This window comes from Chiloscyllium plagiosum, unplaced genomic scaffold, assembly GCF_037043375.1.
Source record: "Chiloscyllium plagiosum isolate Xiang-an unplaced genomic scaffold, Cpla_swu_hap1 HiC_scaffold_48, whole genome shotgun sequence".
Taxonomy (NCBI): domain Eukaryota; kingdom Metazoa; phylum Chordata; class Chondrichthyes; order Orectolobiformes; family Hemiscylliidae; genus Chiloscyllium; species Chiloscyllium plagiosum.
In genome coordinates this window covers 47493461-47507444 of record NW_028270186.1, presented here as the reverse complement: position 1 = coordinate 47507444, position 13984 = coordinate 47493461, and the positions used below count along the sequence as shown (strand labels likewise).

Here is a 13984-nt window from a genome sequence, read left to right as displayed (position 1 = left end):
ATATTATCAACAGACGCAGTGATGTGCCGAAAGACTGGAGGGCGGCGAATGCTGTTCCATCACTAAAGGATTGCAGGGAAAAGCCAGGAAATTACAGCCCCGTTAGCCCAGTGATGGGGTAGTTGTTGGAGGAGATTCTGAGAGAAAGCAGCTACATATATTTGGAAAGGCTCGGGCTGATTAGAGATAGTCAGCATGGCTTTGTGAGTGGAAAACCGTGTTTCACAAACTGGATTGACTCTTCGAGGAGGTGGCCAAGAGATAGATGAAGGCAGAGCAGTGAACATTGTCCACGTGGACTTTAGCGAAGCATTTAACACGGTTCAAAGGGATGTAGAACTTCTAGTCAAGAGGAAGAACGACGCTTACTTAAGGTTGAGGACGCTAGGATCGTTAGACCTCGAGAGGGTTATATGAGGGCGGCACGATGGCTCAATGGTTAGCACGGCTGCCTTATAGCAGCAGGGACCCGATTTCGATTCCAGTCCCGGGCGACTGTCTGTGTGGAGTTTACACGTTCTCCCTATGTCTGTGTAGGGTTCCTCCAAGTGCTCCAGTTTCCACCCAAAGATGTGCAGATTATGTGAATCAGCCATGGTAAATTACCCATAGTATACAGGGATGTGCAATATTGACACATTAGTCAGGGTAAATGGAGAATAGTAGGGTGGGGGAATGGTTTTGGGCGGGATGTTCTTCAGAAGGTCCGTATGGAGTTGTTGGGCCAAATGGCCAGTTTCCACACTTTGCGGACTCTCTGAAGGTAGCCAGGAAGGAACTGAAGAATGGACTTAGGACAGCTAGAATGGGACATGAAAAATCTTTTTTTTGGGAAGGATTAAGGAAAAGCGTAAGGCATTGTCCACTTATGTGAGAAACAAGAGGATGGTCAGCGTGAGGGTAGGGCCGGTCAGGCATAGTGGAGGGAACATGTGCCTGGAGTCACAGGAGGTAGGGGAGGACCTTAATGAATACTTTGCTTCAGTATTCACTACTAAGAGGGACTTTGTCATTTGTGAGGAAGCGTGAAAAGGACTGATATATGTGAACAGGTTGATGTTGAGAAGGAGGATGTGCTGAGGATTGTGTAAAACTTAAAGATAGATAAGTCTATTGGACAAGACCAGATATGCCCAAAGTTACTGCGAGGGAAGGGATTGCATTTGGCGATGACCTTTGGACCCACATTAGGAGAAAGGGCTTGAAGAAGAGCTTATGTCCGAAACGTCGATTCTCCAACTCCTCGGATGCTGCCTGGCCTGCTGTGTTTTTCCACCACCACACTTTTCAACTTTGCACCCACAGAGTCATACCAGATGATTGGAGGGCGGCACATGTTGCTCCCTTGTTCAAGAAAGGGAATATGGCTAATCCTGGGAATTACAGACCTCCACTTTCTTATGTCTGTGGTATGCAATTTATTGGAGAGGACTCTGAGAGAGCGGCTTTATGACTCCGTAGAAAACCATAGCTTGATTAGAGATAGTCAGCATGACTTTGAAAGGGACATGTCATGCCTCACAAATCTTATTGAATCCTTCGAGATTGTGACAAAACACATTTAAGGCTCATTCAGAAAATACAGAGGCATGGGATACAGGAAACCTGTCTGTCTGGATATGGAATCCTGCCTCAGAGAAGACAGAGTGTAATGATAGATGGGAAGCATTCAGCATGGAGCTCAGTGACCAGTGGTGTTCTGCAGGGATCGGTTGCAGGAACTCTGCTCTTTGTGATTCTTTTTATAAAAAACTTGAATGTGGTTATGGAAGAATGGGTTAGTAATTTTGCCAATGACATGGAGGTTGGTGGAGTGGTGGATAGTGTGGAGGTCTGTTGTAGGTTGCAGCAGTATATTGCCAGAATGCGGAGCTGGACTGAGAAGTGGCAGATGGAGTTTAATTTGGAAATGTGTGAAATGATTCATTTTAGAAAGTCTAACTTGAATGCAGAATACAGGGTTAAAGGCAGAATGCTTGGTAGTGTTGTGGAACAGAGAGATCTTGGGTTCCACATCCATCTATCCCTCAAAGTTGCCATCCAAGCTGATAGGGTTGTTGAGAAGGAATATGTTGTATTGCCTTTCAATTGCTGGGGGATTGGGTTTTCAAGTGTGAGGTTATGCTGCACCTCTATAGAGCCATGGTTAGACCCCACTTGGAATATTGTGTTCAGTTCTGATCCCCTCATTACAGGAAGGATGTGGAAGCTTTATGGAGGGTAAATTGGAGATTTACCAGAATGTTGCCTGTACTGGAGAGCATGTCTTACGAAGAAACGTTCAGGGAGGTAAGCCTTTTGTCATTGAAGTGAAGAAGGATGAGGGGCGACTTGGTAGAGGTGATCAAGATGATGTGAGACATAGAGTGAATAGTGAGAGACTTCTTTATACCATGGCATAAATGGCTATTGTCAGTGGGCATAAATAATTTTAAGGTGATTGGTGGATGGGTAAGGAGAAATTTCAGAGGAAGGTTCTTTACAAAGAGTGTTGCGTGGTTGGAATGCACTGCCAGCGGTGGTAGGAGAGTCAGATACATGAGGGACATTTAATAGACTCTTGGATAGGCACATGGATGGCAGTAAAATGAAGGGTATGTAGGTTAGTTTGAACTTACACACGGATAAAAGGTTGGCATGGCATCATGGCCGAAGGGTTTTGTACTGTACTGTTCAGTGTTCTCCGTTCCGTGTGGTAAACTGGGTAATAAGCCTCGACCATTGTAAAAGAATACGGCATCCAGGAGGAGCGAGGAAACTGGTTACAAAATTGGGGTTGATGGTAGGAGACAGAGGGTGATGGGAGACATGTTGTGTTTCTGACTGGAGGCATGTGACCAGTGGTGTAGTGGGTCACCTGTTGTTTGTCATTTGGATAAATGGTTTGGATGGGAATATTGGTTTCCTGGTAAGTAAGGATTTTGGGTGACACTGAAATTGCTGGTGATGTGGACAGTGAACAAGATTATCTATGAAACAATAGATGAACAGTACTGCTGGAATAGTGGGCTGAAGAATAGCAGATGAAGTTTAATTAGATAAATGTGAAGTGTTACATTTTGGTGAAACAAACCAGGGCGGGACTTGTACAGTTAATGTTCGGGCACTGGGTAGTGTTGTCAATCAGAGACCCAGGGATGCAGGTAGACAGTTTCTTGAGAGTGGGCGATACTGGTAGACAGGCTGGTGAAGCAGGTGTTTGGGATGGTTATCTTCATAGGGCAAAGCATTGAGAGTAGGATTTAGGATGTCATGTTGCATCTGTACAGGACATTAGTGCGGCCTCCATAAAAGCATTGTTGATCAGTAGGAAGAACTCATCTGGTTCACTTAGCTTCTTTTAGGGAAGGGCATCTGACATTCCAACCTGGTCTGGCTGACATGTGATTCCAGACCCACAGCAGTATGTCTGACTCTGAGCTACCCTCTGGGTAATTAGCAGTAGGGCAAAGAATGCTGGTCCAATCACCCTCATCCCATGAATAAATAAATAAAAATTCATTCGTCCCTCCCTACCTTTGCAAACTCCTCCTGCTGCAGCTGGCTTTGTCACACTGTTCAGGCCCGGACCACTCTCTCACCACCTCCAGCACTGTCACCTCTCCCTGTTCCTATTGTGTCATTAAACCCTGACAATGATTCCCCTTCCCATTGCCCTCCTCCCTGCTAGCAGACCCTTTGCAATCCCTTTAAAACTTACTGCTTAAACTCTCTCTCATTTCAGGATTTTAAGTACTTTGTGGTAATCGTCTAGCCTCATAATCTGATATGATCCATTCTGTCCTGAGTGAGGGATGGGTGGGAATTATTTGCTGAGGATTTTCTATTTCAATGGAACGTCCTTTCGTTGAATGTTTTACACTGTTCCTTCAAATGTTTTCCACTGTTCATTTACAGACACATATTTCAGTCTGTTTAGCCTGTTTACCTTGGTCAGGTCTCCTCTCAAACTCATGTAATTGGCTGTTTTTGTTTCCAGATGTAGCTTGTCCTTACTGTGATTCACTTTAAAACTTTGTATTTCTTTAAACTGCACTTTACACAATTTCCCAGAGGATCTCCCCAAGTGGCATTACTCACTAAGTTTCATGACACAACGGTCGCACTGAGATTGTGACGTCTCTAGCTAGTTGCATAATGTGTTATTCAAAGAAACACTGAAAAAAAATTCCACAATCTCTTCTTCGAATATCACTCTTGCCAGTATGATTGCCAAGATTATATGAATACTCAAGTTTCACTAAATTATCACAATGCCTTCATTAAAAATTCCAATGAGTTCCTCTTTCATGCAAATGATGAGCAATGAAATGTTGTTAAGTAGCCGAAAACTGATCTGCCGCTTGTGTCCGTCGCAAGTAGTAACCGGAATTTACATTCAGACTGACTCTACTTCATGATCTGATGCCAAATGCTTTCTCTGTAATACCTTTGTTATCCATTATTGTTAGCATTACCCATTTTGCCTGAGTTTCCACAAGGTTGTGAATCATTGAATATTTATGTTCCAACTGTTGTTCGTCTTGTAACCATGTCTCCCTGGTGTCTAAATCTCTTTTATCTCTTTATCACACATCAGTCTGCCTTGCTGAAGAGACTTTGTCCATTCCAAAAAAAAGATAATTTACTCTTTCCCACAATTTCCTGTCACAAATCGATTCACTGATACACAGTTTTAGTTAAAATCTGTCCCTTCCTGTACCTTTCTGCTTGTCTTCAGCCACATCCCCGTGCTGTTCACATGCGTCATCTTTTCTATTTGGATTTGGAAAGCTCCTTTCACCTGAACCCTCTTTCAGTTTAAAGCCCTGTCCATAAACCTACCGACATGATTGGCCTGGACACTGGTCCAAGCTCAGTTCCAGTGGGACCCCATCCTAATGGATTATTTATTAAATCAGGTATGGGATGTGGGTGTCTCTGGCTGACAAGCCTTTCTTGCCCAGCCCTAGCTGCCCTTGAGCTGAGTACCTTGCTCGGCCATTTCAGAGGGCAATTGGGAGGCAAACACTTTGCTGTGGGAATGTCGTGCAGACCATCTGAGGGTGGGCAGATGTCCTTCTCTGAATGACAGGTGTTTGGATTTATTGTACATCAGTAATGGTATTTCTAGATGGTCAATTACTATTTTAAAAATAATTTATTTCAAATTCCACCATTTCAGATAAGGTGGTTCAAACCTGCCTCTCCTGAAAATTAGCTGAGGTTTGGGATACATGCTCTGGCAACAATATCACTAGGCCATTACTTTGTCTGCTCACAGGCTATTTATCCCTGAACACTGATACCAGTGTATCATGAAGCTAAAACTGTTTTCCTTCATGATTGTTTGTTCCTGATACCTTCCTGCACTCAGTCTCTCTCCATGTAGTATCCCTCACTGTGTGGGTCTCATTGTTACCTCTGTCAGTGTCTCTCACTCTGACAGCTACTCCAGATTCTGAGCCAACAGAATTCTGCACAGGCCAGGGATGGAGACTGGGATTTTCCAGATCTCCGTGGGATACAGTACTATTCTCCATGTGTAACCCTCACTGCATCAGTCTAATTTCCCATTCCGTCTATTTCTCTGTCTCCTGTAGGTACTCAGGAAGGTCCTGACTCAATAGATTTCCCAGCTGCTGGGTGTCCCATCCATCACCACGTTGAAGATGGTTGGTCAGGCAGAGAGACAAAGGGCAGGGAGATCTGGAGCCTTCAATAAACCCTGCACTGAGGTAAGATCACTCACAGTGCACAGAGCAACGAGAGGGCTCCAAACATCAGCTAACAGTGCTGGAGGGGGAGCAGTGTACAGACACACCCCAAGCTCAATCACCACGTCTATTGAAAGTTTTGTTGTTCTGAGACAGTATCAGGAGTGTCACAGTTATCAATCCATGCCTGTGACGTCTTAGTGAGCATCAGGACAACAGAGGGGAAAGCAGGCTTCCTATGAGTGGGTGGGAAAGCTGCCTGGGATCTTTCTGTTCTGTGTTCCCCCTCCAACACTGTACATATTCCATGTCTCGTGGACCAGTGTCTTCAATAATTTGTAACTCCTACAACAGTGCCTGTCCCTTTAACCTCCACCTTCCCTATTGTCCCTCCCCATATTTGAAATGTACTGCATTTATTATCCTTCCATGCAACTAGTCCATGCTGACTACTGTTCATGAACGAGTCGCATTTGCATGTGTTTGGTCCATATCCCTTCAAACTTCTCTTCTCCTATATCTGCCCAAATGCCTTTTCCATGTTGCAATTTTACTTTTCTCTACCCCTTCCCCAGACGCTCATTCCACACATGCACCATTCTCTATGTGGAAATGTTCTCCTCTGGTCACTTTTATGTATTTCTTCTCTCACCTCATATTTCTGCCCTCTAGTAATTGATTCCCCTACCCTGGTTTAGAAACCTTTACTATTCAGATTAAGTATACCCCTCATGGTTTTATAAACCTTTATAAGGTCACCTCTCAGCCACCTCCGCCCAAGGGAAATACGAAGGATAATGATACAAATATCTCTGCCTTGGTCCCCGCTGCGACATTGCCACAATATTGTGGCATACACTTGTTCAGGACCTCAGGCATTCTCTACCTTTGTGTTCTAAGATCTCCAGCACCACCTCTTCTGTAATGGGGACTCTTTTCAAGACATCATTGTTTCTCTCCCTTTGTTTCCTGGTCTTTGTCCACAGTATGTTCTGATATGAAATATTCATTTCAGGTCGCGCCCATCTCCCGTGGTTCCAGGCAGGGATGGCCTTCTTGATCTTTGAGGGGCTCTATTGTCTCTCTCGAATTGCTTTTTTGTACTTGTGTGCTGTAGAATCTCTTTGAATTCTCCTTAACTTTATCTGCCAAAGCTATGTCACCGCCCTGTTTTGCTTTCCAGCTTCTCCAGCCTCTCTGTTTCTCCACGTGTGAAGCCACATCCAAGGAACAATGTAACTGTACCCCTTGGGTTCTCTCCGTTAGACAACACTGAACAGAGCACTGCCATTAACTGTGTCAGTCCTCCCTGGTTTGTCTTAACAAATTCCAACACCTGAATTCAACTCCACCTTTCATTTCTTGACCCACGGCTCAGTTGGTTAAGATCAACTTTGATAACTATATTCATTGACCACTATAACACGTATTTTACTATCCACAAACATGCTAACACTAATTCATATATTCTCGGTTATGTCAATAATACACATGTATGGACCCTGCACCGATCCTCATGGCACATCGCTGATCAGAGGCCCCAAGTCTGCACAACAACCCTCTCCCACCATCGTCTGTCTCCTACTATCAAGCTCATTTGTGTTTGTTTGGCTTGCTCTCCCTGATCCCATGTGATCTAATCTTACTAACCAGTGCACGAGGCTAAACCCTGTCTAAGGCCTTGCTGAAGTCAGGATAGATAACATCTACTGCTCTGTCTTCATCCATCTCCTTGGTCACCTCTTCAACAAACTCTACCAAATTTGAGAGACACCCCTTTGTAGGCAAAAGCTATGCTGACTATCCCTAATGAATCATTGCCTTTCCAAATGCATGTGACTCCTGTCCCGCGGAATCGCTTCCAACAACATTGACATCACTGACATCAAGCTAATTGGTGTTTATGTCCCTGGCTTTCCCTCCCAGCCTTTCCTAAATGCTGGTATAACATTAGCCACCCTCCAGGCTCCCAGCTCACCAAACGTGGCTGTCAGTGATAAAAATATCTTTGTAAGTTTCTTCCCTAACTTGCCCTAATGTCCTGGGATGAATTTGATTAGTTCCCTGGGAGTTGTCTAATTTTAATGCGTTTTAAAACCTTCATCACCTCCTGTTCGTCAATGCAGACTCTTTTGAAAACATCACTGTTTAGTTCCCTGCTTTCCCAGTGTTTTTTCCACAGTAAGTTCTGACTTGAAATTTTTGTTTCGGATCTCACCCATTTCCTGTGGGTTCACACACGGGTGGCTTCATTGATCTTTCAGGGGTCACATTCTGTCTCGAGTTAATCTTCTGTTGTTAATATACTTGTAGAATCTCTTTGGATTTTCCTGAACCTTATCTGCCAAAGCTGTCAGTTCCCCTTTAAGCCCTCATGGTTTCCCAATTAAGAGTATTACCACACCCACAATGTTCTTCAAGGGATTGACTTAATCCAGCTGGCTATATAGGACATGTGCCCCCTTTTGTCTTGACCAGAACCTCAATATCCCTGAAGAAGGGCTTATGCCCGAAACATCGATTCTCCTGTTACTTGGATGCTGCCTGACCGGCTGCACTTTTCCAGCAACACATTTTCAGCTCAGAACATCAATATCCCAAGTCATCCAGTGTTTCCCACTTGTGTCAGCATTGTCCTTCATACTAACAGAAATATGCTGTCCCTGAAATCTTAATTTATCTCTCTTTTGAAAGAATCCCACTTGCCCGACGTCTCTTTACTTTCAAATAGCCTCCACGAATCAACTTTTGGACAGTCTTGCCGAATACCTTCTGGACTGGGGCAAGGCCAGATTTGATCTTTAACTTGTGGACCAGGCCAGTCCTTTTCCATCGCTATTTTCAAACTAATAGAATTGTGGTGACTTTGCCAAAGTGCTCCCCTAAGAACTCTTCAGCCCCTTCCCCCCTTGTTTCCCGAAGGGAGGTCAGTTTTTATCCTTTCCTCCAGTCGGACCAGTTACATACTGCCTGAGACAGTTTTCTAGAACACACTGAACAAATTTCTTCTATCCAAGCTGTGAAGACTCTGGCAATACCAGTCTAGGTTTAGAAAGTTAAAATCCCCGACCATTACAGCCCTATCATTATTACAGATATCTGAGATCTCCAGCATATTTGCTGCTCAATTTCCCACTGACTGTAGTACCGTCATATCAAACTGATCATTCAGTATAATTTCTCAGTTCCACTAATACAGCTTCACTGGGCGATCCCCAGGAATATCCTCTCTCAGTGCTGCAGTGATGTTTTCACTGATCAAAAACTCCAAACCCCCTCCTCTCTTGCCTACCCTTCTATCCTTCCTGTAGCATCTGTCCTGGGAACATTGAGCTGCCTGTCCTGCCCTGCACTCTCAGCTGTGTATCTGTAATTCCTGTGATATCCCTATCCCATGCTCCCATCCATGCCATGCGTTCATCTGTATGACCTGTTAGGCCTTTTACATTAAAGTAGATGCAGCTTAATTGATGCGTTTTCCCGCATTGCCTGCTGTGTTCATCCCTGCCTTGTCAATTAAAATGACTCTCTTGAAATTCTGTCCCAGCCTCACTGTTCAGACTGTAGCCTGAGACCATCCCCCTCAATGTGTTCAACGCCCTCACATTTCATGTCATCTACAAACCTCCTAATGATACCTTCTGCTTCACATCGGAGTGATTAATGCCCATAAGGAACAGCAATGGTTACTGCACAGATCCCTGTGATACACCCGCTGGGCAAAGGCTTTCAATCAGAAAACCAACCCTCCAACAATTTTGGATCTAATTTCCCAACCTGCCTTTGAAGCCATGGACTCTTCCCTTCTGGACCAGCCTTCCACGTGGGACCTTGTCAAAGGCCTTAATGAACTCCATGTAAACCACATCATCTGCACAGCCCTCATCAATATCTTCAATCGTAATTTCAAAGAAATCTCAGCTGAGTTCATCAGACGTTATCTTCCTCTTCCAAATCCATGCTGACTATCACTAATCGATCGCTGTCTTTCCAGTTATTGATTAAACCTGTCCCTCAGAATTGTTCCCAATAATTTACCTCCCCCTGCTGTCAGACTATCTGCTCTGTAATTACCTGGCCTATCCCTGCTTCCCTTCTTGAACAAAGGAACCACATTCGCGATCCTCCAGTCATTCAGTACTTCACCTGTGGCCAGCAAAGTATTACATACATCCGCCGGGACCCCAGCAATCTCCCCCCTTACCTCCCATAGCAGCCTGGGATACTTTTCATTGGGTACTGGGGATTTCTCCACCTTTATGCCTGTGAAAACATTTAATACCTCCTCCTTATTGATCTTAACATATTCTGGAACCTCAGCATCCCAACTGAAATCCCTGGTTACAATGTCTTCGTCCTGTGTGAATACAGATTGGAAGTATTCATTGAAGACCTCGCCTACTTCCTCTGGCTCCATGCACAGTTTGTCCTTTTGGTTACTCACAGGCCTCCCTCTTTCGCTGGGAATCCTCTTACTCTCACGATGCTGATAAAATACTTGTGGCTCTTCCACAATCGTGTCTGCCAAATATATTTCATGACTATTGTTTTTCCCTCGTTTGCCACAATCCCCTTGCACTCTCTATACTTGTGAAGGGCTTCACCTGATTGTATTGCACTGTATTTTCTTTATCAAACTCACGATATCACTTGATCAGTATTCCCTGGACTTGCTGCCTTTACTATTCACTCTTCAAGGAGCACACTGGCCTTGCATTCTCACTGCATCACTTTAAAATACTCCACTTTCCTAGCATGGACCAACTGCAGGGAGTTCCTCCCAGTCTATGTTTACCAGATCCTCTCTTATGATCGCAATACTTATGGGAGACTCAGTTTTGAGGGGGACAGACAGAAGACTGTGTGGCTGCAGAAGGGACCCCAGGATGGTGTGCTGCCTCCCAGGTACCAGGGTCAAAGATGTCTCTGAGCGGTTACTGAACATTCTGAAGGGGGAGGGTGAACATCCAGAGGACATTGTGCACATCGGCCCACGTGACCGAGGTAGACAAAGGGATAGGCCCCTGTGAAATAAGTACAGGGAGTTAGGTAAGAAGCTTTTAAAAAAGGTTATTAACGTTAATGATCTCCAGATGACTCCCAGTCCACGCGCCAGTAAGGCTAGAAATAGAATGATCGGTCAGATGGATGTGTGGCTGAGGAGCTGGTGTAGGGTGCAGGGTTTCCAGTTCTTAGGTCTTTGGGATCTCTTCTGGGGTAGAGGTGACCTGTACCAGGGAGATGGTTTGCACTGGAAGCAGAGCGGCACCAGTATCCCTGGGAGGAGATTTGCTAGTGTTACCTGGCAGGATTTAAGCTAGTTTGGCAGGGAGTTGAGACTCTAAATAAGCTAGGGGCTATCAACTAGTCAGGGAAAAATACATCAGCCATCGAGAGCAAATTTCCTATCCAGGATATCTGGGACACTGCATAGGGAAGGAAAATACTTGTGGTTTAAACGGCATTCATTTCAACTCATGAGGCCTGACTGGTAAGGCAGACAAGTTCAGACCATGGATTAGCTCTGGGGACTGGGATATTATAGCCAGAACAGAAACATGGCTGAGAGAAGGGCAGGATTTGTAGCTCAGAGTTCCAGGATACAAAAGCTACAGGCATGACAGAAGGACAAGTAAGTGAGGAGGGGGAGTTGTCCCTTTGATTAGGGAGGACATTAAAAACAATGCCAAGAGACGATATTGTTAAGCGGTACTCAAATGAGGCAATATTTTTAAAAGTTAGAAACAAAAAGGGGATGGTCAGTCTGCTGGGATGGTGTTCTAGACCACCAAATAGCCAGCGGGTACGAGAGGAAAAAATGCGTAGTGAGATTGCAGGTACCTATAAAAATAATAGAGTCGTACTGGATTGAGATTTTAACTTCCCATGGATTGACTAGGTCACCCAGAGTGTAAAAGGACCATACGGGGTGGAATTTGTCCAAATGTCTAAGAAGGTTTCCTAAATCAAGATGTAGAGGGCTCTATGCTACTCAGGCGGATGCAACACGAGACCTCCCCTCAGAAAACGAGGTCGGCTAAGTGACTGAAGTGTCAGTCGGAGAGCACTTTGGGTCCAGTTACCACAACTGTCTTCATTTTAACACAGTTATGGAAATGAGCATACATTAGATTGTAAAGGGGGGAATTGGGTTCCTTAATTGAGTGCAAGACAAAAGATTGACAAACAGGGCAAGTTCATTGGGAGACCAAGAGAAGAAATGTATGAAGATTTGAGTACAGCCATAATGACGTCATGTTGTGAAGTTATGGAATTGAATACAAACTCCTACAGACTGTAACGTACAAAAGTAAAATGTGAGGTGTTACTCGAGCCTGGGTTGTGCTTCATTGGAACATTGCAGCTGCCCTGGACTGAAATGTTAGCATGAGAGCAAGGTAGGTTATTAAAATGGGAAACAATGAGAGGGTCAGGGCTCTTCCTACAGACAGAGTGGAAGTGTTCCTCAATGCAGTCTCTGTTTGGTTTCCCCAATTTAAAGGAGACTGAATTGTGAGCAGCAATGACAGGAGACAGGATTGAAAGATTACAAGTGAAATGCTGCTTCATCTGGAAGGTGTGTGTTGGGTTGTTAAGAAATGAGGAATGAGTCAGCGATCTTTTCAAATGTCCAAATGTATTTCTTCTTACATGTAGACGACATAGTTCCACAACTTGGAGACAGTAAGTACTACAGGTGCGAGAGGCCAGATTTAATAAACTTGGAGCTGGATAAACACAGCAGACCAGACAGAATGAGAGGAGCAAAAAGGCAATATTTTGATATTGGACCTTTCGTCAGGACTGGCGAGGGGGAGGGGAGCCCAGAAAAGGAGTGATGGGATATGGAAGGGTGAAGGGTAGGTATGATGGTGGTGTATACATGTAGGTATGAGGTTACTGTGATTGGCCATTGGGAAGGATGGAGCAGATATGTGAGTGAGAAGATGGACAGGTGGGTCTGGTCAGGGAGAAGGGACAGGGGATAAGGCTGCGTGTGGAGGGATTTTGAAGCTTCTGCAGTCAATATTGAGGCCATTGGGTATCAGCTTCAAAGGTAGACTCTCAGGTGGTGTTCCTCTGACAATGGACAGGCTAAGGACGGGCATGTCCCCGGAAGAGTTGAAGGGGGAATTGAAATGGAAGTTAACTAGAACGTCGGGTTGGTTGTTGTGTTTAGAGCACTGGTGCTCCATACAGAGCCTGATCCTGCACCACCAAGCACGCCTCCAACTCCCGATGTGGTCTCCTCTCGATCAGGGAGACCAAAGGGAGATTCAGGGACATATTCATGGAGCAGCTGCTCGCTGCACGCTTAACCAACCCTACATTCCAGTTGCCATTCAATTGTTCCCTCACCACCCCCCCCCCCCCACTCTCAACCTTGCTCATCCAGCGACAGATCCATCCTTGGCCTCCTCCACTGTCAGAGTGAGGCCAAATAGAAACTAGGGAACAGAACCTGATCTTTCAGCTTGAGTGCTTACAGTTCACTGGTCTCAATATTGACTTCACTGGCTTCAGAACTCTCCACCCACAGCCTTATTCCATGTTCCCCTTCTCTTACCTGACCTAAGCTGTCCATATTTCTATTCGCATATCCGCTGCACCCTTCCCACTGACCAATCACATTATTCCCCCTATTGCATCCCCTATCGTCATCCCATCTACCATTCCCCCAGCTCCACGCCTCTCCCTCTATTTTCTTCCCGGCTCCCCTTCCCCCGGACCAATCCTGATGAAGTCTTCCAGCCTGAAACGTTGACTTTCCTGTTCCATGGATGCTGTCTGACCTGCTGTGTATTGCTATATCTGCAGCAATAGATTTTTTTTGTGCTTTCTATACATTTTATTTTAGTCTGCTTACTGACAAGCTTATCTCAACATTCTCACTACAGGGTCAAGGAAACAGCCTCTTTGTCACGAATGCTCCTGTCCGCTTCGAAATGATTTCCTTTGTTTTAACTGTACTTTCAAGTCTGCTGTTTGCAATAGTATTGTAAATTTCACTATTGTTATGCTGTAGCTTAATCACACCACGTCCAATATACTTTAGAACTTCCTTGTTCTTATACTCCACGCATCTATTCATAAACGTAAGGATTCATTAAGTCATTTTATACAACAGTTTCAACTTGCCTGGCCATTTGTAATTTCTAGTCTTCTGTGTCCGTCTCTCCTTACATTTGCCAGTCCTCCCTCACTCCAATGTTTCCTGAAAAATCACCAGCAATGCATCCACAATCACCTTCGGCATCTATTTACAACTACGGGCTGTTCTCCAACTG

The 13984-nt window shown here is 44.8% G+C and overlaps 1 long non-coding RNA gene across 1 annotated transcript in view; it reads left to right on the top strand.

Annotated features, from left to right (window-relative positions):
* LOC148135911 (uncharacterized) overlaps positions 1-13984 on the top strand; it is a 67839-nt gene that overhangs the window by 20366 nt on the left and 33489 nt on the right. The window contains exon 2 of the long non-coding RNA XR_015754919.1: positions 5583-5717. This is a non-coding gene — a long non-coding RNA (uncharacterized LOC148135911). The remainder of the gene's footprint in view (positions 1-5582; positions 5718-13984) is intronic.